The sequence below is a fragment of the Triticum urartu genome, chromosome 1A (genome assembly GCF_056163025.1).
Source record: "Triticum urartu cultivar PI428250 chromosome 1A, HENAU_Tu73, whole genome shotgun sequence".
Lineage (NCBI taxonomy): Eukaryota > Viridiplantae > Streptophyta > Magnoliopsida > Poales > Poaceae > Triticum > Triticum urartu.
In genome coordinates, this window is record NC_141873.1 from 125216730 (window position 1) to 125227161 (window position 10432).

A 10432-nucleotide genomic window follows, 5' to 3' on the forward strand; every position below is an offset into this window, starting at 1 on the left:
TGACCTTGGGCTGCTTGGTGACCTTCTCAGCCAATTCTGGAGTCGGAGACCGAGCGCATTTTTGAGATGGAGCACTCGACGTCACAGCTTTACCATGCCTGCCCATGGGATCATGGTGCTTCTTGGATCGACGTTTAGAATGAGGCGGTGAGTCGACTACTTCCTCCTCGCCCGACTCATCACTCTCATCTTCATCATTGTCGACTGGTGACTCCCACTCACCGCTCTCCTCCGCACTGTCCTCGCCCTCTTGGTTTTGCTCCAGAGCTTGTTCACCATTGGGCATTGAATACATCTTCGTGTAAATCTACAAAACAAGGAGCCGACTGCAAGTCAGTCAGATCAACAAACAGTCGGAAAACACGTCTAAAAGCTCAGTTGAAATGGCCAAACCTTGTTTGGTTGGTTTCTGTCGCTGAAAGGGTTGACTCTCCTGGCGCCCCTGGGGTTGTCCTTGTTCCCGGTGATACCCCTCAGACACTCGGCCACTGTTTTGGCCTCCACCTCCTCCGGATGAACCCGAGCAGTATCACCAGCCCCGGAGTACATCCACATGGAGTGGTCACGAGCTTGGAGTGGTTGGATGCGCCGACTGAGGAACACCTCTAGTAGATCCATGCCAGTGACACCTTGGTTGATCAACTGAACCACTCTCTCGACGAGCATGCCTGTCTCCGCCTTCTCCGCGGCAGTCACTTTCAATGAAGATGGAGTTTGAACATGATCAAAAGAGAAAGGGGGAAGTCTAGTCGACTGGCCTAGCGTCACGATGTCCTGGCAGTAGAACCAGGTCGACTGCCAGCCCATGACCGACTCCGGAAGAGTCATCGAGGGAAAATAACTTCTTTTCCTCTTCTGAATACCCAGACCCCCACACATCTGGATAACATGGGTTTTCTCGTCATTCGAGTTTGCTTTCTTCACTGTTTGGGAGCGGATGGTAAAGATGTGCTTGAAAAGACCCTAGTGCGGTCGACACCCTCGGAAATTCTCGCACATTGATACGAACGTGGAAAGATACGTGATGGTGTTGGGAGTAAAATGATGGAGTTGGGCCCCAAAGAAATTCAAGAAACCCTGAAAGAAGGGGTGTGGAGGAAGCGAGAAGCCGCGGTCGACATGGGTGGCGAGCAGAACGCATTCGCCCGGTCGCGGCTGCGGCTCCGTTTCCCCCTCCGGCAGCCGCGCAGACTCGTGGACGATCAGCCCTAACTCGGCAATATCGTCCAAGTCCTCCTGTCGAAGTGAAGATTGGATCCAATCTCCCTGGATCCAACCCGACGGCAGCCCCGGGCGCGATGAAGACCCCCGATTCGTCTTCCTGCTTTTCGCCATCCCCGTCGCCTTCTTCGCATGTTCCAGCGCCGCCGTTCTCTCCTTCCCCATGGCGGCGAGAGCAGTGGCATCGAGAGTGGAGAAGCCGGATGGGGTGAAGGAGCAAGAGGAAGAAGAAGGAGAATGGGCACGCACAGTGCGGACGCCTCGGTCTCGCCGCTTTTAAAGGCCCACTTCCGAGTGGCTGACGCGTGGGTCTGGGCGATCCTGTCAAATCTCTCAAACAGTCACAATGGGATACGTGGCGAAAAAGGTGGCACAGAAATCGAAACACCCTGTCTATCCACTCTGCTTACCATGACACGTTCCGTCCGGCGCACTCCTACCGAAATTTCGAATCCCGCGAAATCCGGGATCCTCGGCAACTGATTACGCCAAAGATTTCGCATCAAAGATGACACTCGACAAGCGACGTTATAAAACCCAATCGGTAATTGCTGAATCGATCAAGGCGACTGAAACGAAGCCGAAAGTTCCAACACTGGCCTCCATTCAGAGATGAATTCTTGAGAAAGGCAAGAGTCAAGGCAAGATCAACTTCAACCTTCTTTTCACTCGGACCTCAATCCATTCGGGGGCTAATGATGAGGACATAGACCTGGAGTAGGGTAATAGGCCTGACCTATGTGTCCTACCTAAGGTCCTTGTCTTAGAAGCAAAGAAGTTCAAGAGTAAACAAGGTGGACCAAATAAAGGCGTCGAGTGCAATCCACTCGACCCACCATTAACTCGGAGACTACTTCTTCTTCGAGTCACTCGACCATGTAAAAGACCACTCGACGTACAAGAAGACCTAAAGCCGTTCTGCACAGCAACGGTCGGGCATTTACTTGTATATTTAATGATCATTTGTAGCACTTTATTATAGACGTTACCTGTAACGCTCTCTCTTTATGAACATTGAACCCTGTGTAACGGAGGGGAGCTGGGGTCCTGGCGCACTCTATATAAGCCACCCCTCCTCTAGGACAAGGGTTCGCACCCCCTGTAACTCACACACATATAATCCAGTCGACCACCTCCAGGCTCCGAGACGTAGGGCTGTTACTTCCTATGGGAAGGGCCTGAACTCGTAAAACTCGCGTGTACAACTCCTCCATAGCTAGGATCTTGCCTCTACATTCCTACCCCCATTCTACTGTCAGACTTAGAACCACGACAACCCCCCCCCCCCCCCCCCGTATATAAATGTTTGGAGGAGGGGTAGGGGGCCGACCTCCTATGGCGCGCCCCATGAGGAGTCCTACTCCCACCGGGAGTAGGACTCCCCCTTCCAAGTAGGAGTAGGAGACGAGAAGGAAGGGAGAGAAGGAGAGAAGGATAGGGGGGGGCACCGCCCCCCTCCTTGTCCAATTCAGACTAGAGGGGGAGGGGGCACACGGCTGCCCTGGCCACCCCTCCTCTTCTCCCACTAAGTCCCATTAGGCCCAATATACTCCCCGGGGGGTTCCGGTAACCCCTCGGTTCTCCGGTATATGTCCGAAACCTCCCGAAACACTTCCGGTGTCCGAACATAGTCGTCCAATATATCGATCTTGACGCCTCGACCATTTCGAGACTCCTCGTCATGTCCGTGATCATATTCGGGACTCCGAACTACCTTCGGTACATCAAAACACAAAAACTCATAATACCGATCGTCACAGAACTTTAAGTGTGCGGACCCTACGGGTTCGAGAACTATGTAGACATGACCGAGACACGTCTCCGTTCAATAACCAATAGTGGAACCTGGATGCTCATATTTGTTCCTACATATTCTACGAAGATCTTTATCGGTGAAACCGCATAACAACATATGTTGTTCCCTTTGTCATCGGTATGTTGCTTGCCCGATATTAGATCGTCAGTATCTCAATACCTAGTTCAATCTCGTTACCGTCAAGTCTCTTTACTCGTTCCGCAATGCATCATCCCATAACTAACTCATTAGTCACATTGCTTGCAAGGCTTATAGTGATGTGCATTTACCGAGAGGGCCCAGAGATACCTCTCCGATAATCGGAGTGACAAATCCTAATCTTGATCTATGCCAACTCAACAAGTACCATCGGAGACACCTGTAGAGCACCTTTATAATCACCCAATTACGTTGTGACGTTTGGTAGCACACAAAGTGTTCCTCCGGTAATCAGGAGTTGTATAATCTCATAGTCATAGGAACATGTATAAGTCATGAAGAAAGCAATAGCAGTAAACTAAAACGATCAAGTGCTAAGCTAACGGAATGGGTTAAGTCAATCACATCATTCTCCTAATGATGTGATCCCGTTTATCAATTGACAACTCATGTCTATGGTTAGGAAAAATAACCATATTTGATTAACGAGCTAGTCAAGTAGAGGCATACTAGTGACACTTTGTTTGTCTATGTATTCACACATGTATTATGTTTCTGGTCAATACAATTCTAGCATGAATAATAAACATTTATCTTGATATAAGTAAATATAAATAACAACTTTATTATTGCCTCTAGGGCATATTTCCTTCAACCACAACAATTGCTTAGTCGTGTGCGGTGCCCCCTCCACCTTTGACACCCTCGGTCATATTTTCGTAGTGCTTAGGCAAAGCCCTGTACAGATAGCTTCACCATCACCGTCACCACACCAGCGTGCTGTCAGAACTCATCCACTACTTCACCATCTTGCTGGATCAAGAAGGCGAGGACGTCACCGAGCAAAATGTGTGCTGAACGCGGAGGTGTCGTGCGTTCGGTACTCGGTCAGTTGGATCAAGAAGAAGTTCGACTACATCAACCATGTTACAAAACACTTCCGCTTACGGTCTACGAGGGTACGTAGACACACCCTCCCCTCTCGTTTCTATGCATCTCCTTGATAAATCTTGCGTGTCCGTAGACTTTTTTTGTTTTGCATGCAACGTTTCCCAACAGCAAAGAGGTAGGACAAGCATGCTTCACAAGAAATATGTCAAAATCTCCAAATATATGCGAGAATGCTATGGGGGCAATCTCATTAGAAAGACTAAAATCATTGTTGCACTCAATACATGGCAAATCATCTAGCATGAGAGAGGCAACATATGGAGATATATGACAAGAAATAAAAGCAATCATGTGCAAAGCATGGCAATGATTGTCATCAACCGCATGAAATGAGCAAGTATGAATCATTGGTAATGCAACAAAGCAAGAAATCATAGTAATCAAGTTGTGCAAGTTTATAGTGCAAAGATGCAACATACTAGAAGATATCATGGCCATCATGTCATGTAATTAAATAGTAGGCATAGGCAATGCACATGACATATCGCAAGCATAGAAGCAAATCATGGTCAAAGTATCATCATAGTTTTGGGTCATAAGTGGAACATGGCAATAACAAGCAATATCTCCACCAAGCTTGCAAATACACATATAAGTACTAGAATCAATCATCATGTGTAATGCGAAGCATGGGTCACAAATGCATGGTAAAGGCGTATGAATGAGAATATCATGCAAAGTGATCATGGCAAGATATGCATAGAATATGTAATGGATAATAACCCATAACCATGTGAGGTCCATGTGGAAGAAATGCGCGAAGTTTTTGCACAATGGGAACGGTGTGAAAGACAATCCACGTGATCCCAAGTCATCGTTGCTCTATAGAGCTTGTTTCGTCAACTCATGGGATTGTGAGGTTGACAAGTTTTCATGGGTACCTACACAAAAGAGACACAAACCAAAGAAAGTGTGTGCGTGGTAAATGTACACATCATCCATCATGATGTGTATGTGCACGTGTGAGTTTGCACAAGATACGCATCGCTCAAGGAAATTTGATGCATGGCATAGGAACATGTCATCCATCATGAAAGAATAGTTGTTATGCATAACACGATGGGGACACAAATTGAGCATACAAATATATGGCACATCAATATCATTTTCATTCATGGGGAGAATATTGTGCACACAATTATTGGGATCATGCAATGGATGGGATGAGACAAAATCTCCTAACATGTATGAGGAAACTATGAAGGTCCCCTCATGAGAAATATCAGAAACATCATATGGATAAAATGGACAACATCCAAAACAATGCATGTCCGAAGCTAGGTGGTCATGGCATGGCATATGATTGAAATGACGCAAAGGGATCATATCAATATCATCACAAGAGAAACAAATGTCAATAACCATGGGCTTGTCATCTATGCCATAAGTGCAAATTGGGTTTATTTTAATAGCATATGCATAGTCACTACGATGAGATTGCAAATATGACATCTGGTTGATCTCATGCATAGCATATGACAAGTCAAGTGGATTGTCAAACATGATGTGACCAACAGAATTATCACAAGAAATCCTATGCAACATGGCATCACAACTAATAGACTCCACATGGCAATCATCAAACTCATCATAAATGGGTAAATCATCGCATGGGGAAATTATACTAGCATGAAGCATGGCAATAGGGGGATCAACATCATGCAAGCAATCAATGTCAAGATAGTCCACTAGTGGGACAAGAGAATCATCTTCACCTATGTTACCTTTCTCATTCCACTCAAGTGTTGTAGGTGGAGGTGGTAAAGACCAAGTCATGGTCATCATCTTCATCTTGCTGGAACCATGTGTGTGTGTGGGGGGGAGGGGGTGCATCATATTCCTCCATGGCCATTGTCTTGTCCAAAGGAAGGACAGAGTCATCGAGTATCGGCGCGTTGGGACCTAGCACCAAATGAGAAGACACAATAGAGGTAGAGGTTAAGTCGTTAGAGTTCAAAATGTCCTCACTTGACCTATCAACTATCACACTCTCTCTATGTGGTGGCTCACTCACTCCCTCAAAGTAGGTGCACTCAAAGTCACATATGGTGGAGTCACTCATCTCACTCAAGTGGTGGGGGTTGTGGCTCTCCTCACATGGGAATTGGGGCAACTCATCAAATATGGGGCTAGTGGTGGACTCGCCCTCACTCTCAATATGGTGTCACAAGTCACTCAAGTCATCACACATTGCCATGGTTGAAGGGAAAATCCCATGCTCAACCATCTCATCACCGTCGCCATGGATGAAGGCCGAAGATGGCACATCACCACTCTCGCCTCCAAAGATGGAAGCATCATCCTTGCTCGTCACCATGTCGCTCGCCTCCAAAGTATGTTCCTTGAGAGGCTCCGTAGTCGTAGTCGTTGTCGCGCTGTCTTCAAAAAGAGTCGTGGTAGACTCGGCATCGTCAATGCCACAAAGAGGGATGGTGGTGAAGTTGAACTTGGGAGCGTCGTCTTGGAGCTCATCGGGCTTGGGCATCTTGGTGGTACTACCCTCATGCTTGTTGTCGTGGAGCTTGGTCGTTGGGAAGTGAGCTTGGGGCGAGGAAGCCTTGGCCTTCGTATGTTCTTGTTTTGCCTTGAGAGCACCAATGTAGAGGTCGTCGAGGGACTTGTAGTTCTCATGGAAGATAGTCTTGGATATGTCGTTGTTCACTCTCATCACGAAGTGGAACTTCGTCCAAATGGAGTCGTCCACGCCGGCTCGTAGCAAGGCTTTCTTCATCTCCTTGAAGTACTTGTTGAGGGAGTTGGATCCTTGTATGGTGTTCTCCAATTAGAGTTGAAGATGTTTCATGTAGGTGGAAGGAAAAAACTCTCGCCGCATAGCTCTCTTCGTCTTGGGCCAACTCATGTGTTGGTTCTTCAAAGGTGTATGAAGCCACCATGTGGACGCGTAGTCATGGAAGTTACTTGTGGTGTGATGTCGCTTGAAGCTATGTCGGTATTTCCCCAAAGAGGATGGGATGATGCAGCACAACGGCGGTAGGTATTTCCCTCAGATATGAAACCAAAGGTTATCGAACCAGTAGGAGAACCAAGCACCACAATGTAAACAGCCCCTGTACACAGATAAAAAATCCTCGCAACCCGACGTGTTAAAGGGGTTGTCAATCCCTTTCGGGTAACGGTGCCAGAAATTGGTGCGTGATGGGAAAAAGGTTGTAATAGATTGAATAAATAGATTGCGAATAAAATAAAGTGCATCAAAGTATATTTTTATTTTTGGATTAATAGATCTGAAAATAAAAGCAAATAAAAGTAGATCGCAAAGGCAAATAATATGAGAAAGAGACCCGGGGCCCGTAGATTTCACTAGTGGCTTTTCTTGAGAAAAATAGCAAAGCGGTGGGTGAACAAATTACTGTTGGGCAATTGATAGAACTTCAAATACTCATGACAATATCCAGGCAATGATCATTATATAGTCATCAAGTCCAAGATTAGTAGACTGACTCCTGCCTGCATCTACTACTATTACTCCACACATCGACCGCTATCCAGCATGCATCTAGTGTATTAAGTTCATGGAGAAATGGAGTAATGCAATAAGAACGATGACATGATGTAGACAAGATCTATCTATGTAGAGATAGACCCCATTGTTTTATCCTTAGTAGCAATGATACATACGTGTTGGTTCCCCTTCTGTCACTGGGATCAAGCACCGTAAGATCGAACCCACTACAAAGCACCTCTTCCCATTGTAAGATAAATAGATCAAGTTGGCCGAACAAAACCCAAATATCGGAGAAGAAATACAAGGCTATAAGAGATCATGCATAAAAGAGATCAAAGAAACTCAAATACTTTCATGGATATGAAAAGATAGATCTGATCATAAGCTCAAAGTTCATCGATCCCAACAAACACACCTCAAAAAGAGTTACATCATATGGATCTCCAAGATACCATTGTATTGAGAATCATGAGAGAGAGATGAAGCCATCTAGCTACTAACTACGGACCTGAAGGTCTACAAAGAACTACTCACGCATCATCGGGGAGGCACCAATGGAGGTGGTGAACCCCATCCGAGATGGTGTCTAGATTGGATCTTGTTGGGGATATGACTATTGGATATGACCCGCCCAGGAGGGGCCGGGTTATCCTAATGGCGGTTCATAAACCAAGCCCATGAATCTATTGAAGATGGCGGTTCATGTAGTAGGTTTGTTAAAAGGCCCAAAGTCCAAAGGTGGCTTAAAGCCCGCAAGTGTAAACAGCCATGTATACGTGACTTGTATTGTAAGGCATGTAAGATAAGTCACCGGGCCGGACACGTTTGTATGAGCCGGCCGGGACTCTGTAAGCCGCGGGGCGTCAACCCATGTATATAACGGGATGACCCGGCAGTGGCTTAGGGAAAGAAACAACAGATCGAAAGCCAGGTTAAGCGTATTCGCTCCCTGGTAATCGAAACCCTAGCAATACCGCCTCAAACTGGATTAGGATTTTACCTTCACCATAAGGGGCCGAACTAGTATAAACTCCTCATGTCCTTTGTCCCGTTTTAAACCCTTTAAGCTAACTACGTCGCAATGGCTCCACAACTAAGTCCTTCCACTAGGACATCTGTCGTGACAATTCCACGATAGTTGGCGCCCACCATGGGGCCTGCGCATGGTGGTTTTGAGTTCTTGAAGGGCAGCTTTGAAGGGATCAAGGGATACCTGTGGGCCGGATGACCAAGAGTCGTCGCAGCAAGCTCTACATCGACGACGCAGGCTGGGGCCCCGAGGCCGAATCAATTGAGCATGGGTACCAGGTCCCTTTCGGCGGAATCCATGTCTTCATCGGCAAGATCGACGAACCGGGCCGTGAGCCGGACATCTGCACGGACATCATCGAGACGGCTCAGCGTGCACGACCCGCCCAGGTTCAACCCACCGTGAAGCGTGCCTTTGTTTGATTTATCCAAGGGGCTGAATTGGAGGGCTCTGTGTCTGGCGGTGAGACGGCCATCTAATCTAATAGTGAATCGTCCACGGGCGAGGCCGGCTCAATGTATCAACTACAAGATGGATGGCTTGGGGGCTATTCTGATGGTGACAATATTCCAGACCCCTATGAGCCGCTGAACAGGGTGGTGATTTTCATGGCTGGCACCCAGTCGGTTCTTGGTTCAACAGCCGCTGCGGCTATGACTTCCAGCGCAGCGGCGGTAATGGCAGCGGGTGCTGGCGGATCAGCACGCCCACCGGATCAAGTTTTAACAGATCTGTTGGAGGCTCTGGCAACTCTGATGGAGGTGGAGGTAACCCTGGACAACTAGGAGTAGCATAAGGTGGATGTGGCTAAGCTGCAATGAGATAGCGCAAGCCAAGGTAGAGCTGGCGGCGGAGAACACTAGGATGACTGCAGAGCGGGCCGTTTTGAGTGCTCAAGCACAGCGAATTCAAGAGGATTCATACCGGCTCATGGTGGATCAGAAAGCTTCAAACGAAGTCTTGAGGAGAAAGCACCGGAGTCGTCTGCCTTTGGTTTATGAGTCGAGGAACCTCTTCAACACATAGGGAGCAGGGACTAGTAACCAGCCGGTGATAAACCAGATGGCTGAAGCGCCAAGGGGTGGAGCGCCGGTTCAGCCGCGCGTAACAGGCTCTCCGCATGTGAATAATACCCCACCTCAGCACGTGGTGATGCCGCCGGGTCATTATTCCACCCCTTTGGACAATATGATTGCTGCAGCTACGTGATTGGCGGCTTTGCCAGTCAAGGGCGAGACTCCAACGGCGGTTGAAACCTGAAGGGCCAAGGAGCTTCTTCAAACAGCACTAGTACAGCAGCAGGCTTATTCTTATAGTCTTGACTGGATTCATTCGACCCCTCGTCCAAGCCAGGGCTACAGTAGGCACATTGACTCGCAAGTAGTTTCGAGTACTGAGCAGTGCCGTAGCCAGCCTCGTGGGCATGACCCGGCACGCAATGGTGCCGAGGCACATAATTTGGTGGACCAGGGCATAGCGCGCCGGGAGGCCGAGCTGGCGGCTCAACTAGCGGCTCATCAGCACGCGCCAGTTTACCCGACAACTTCAGTGGAGGCAGGTGTGACTTCTAGAGTTTGGGGTGTGCCATGTTTAACAACGGCTCTGCGAAATGAGCGTTTGCCCAAGTATTTCAAGGGCCCTCGTAAGGTGCCTAATTACACAGCGGATCAGCCCCCAGAGGCTTGGGTGGAGAGTTATGAGATGGCTTTGGAGATGCTGGATGTTAGCGAAGCTGCATATGCTAAGTATTTCACCATGATGCTGGAAGGGACGGCTCGCACTTGGTTGAAAGGGCTGCCCGCCAACTCCA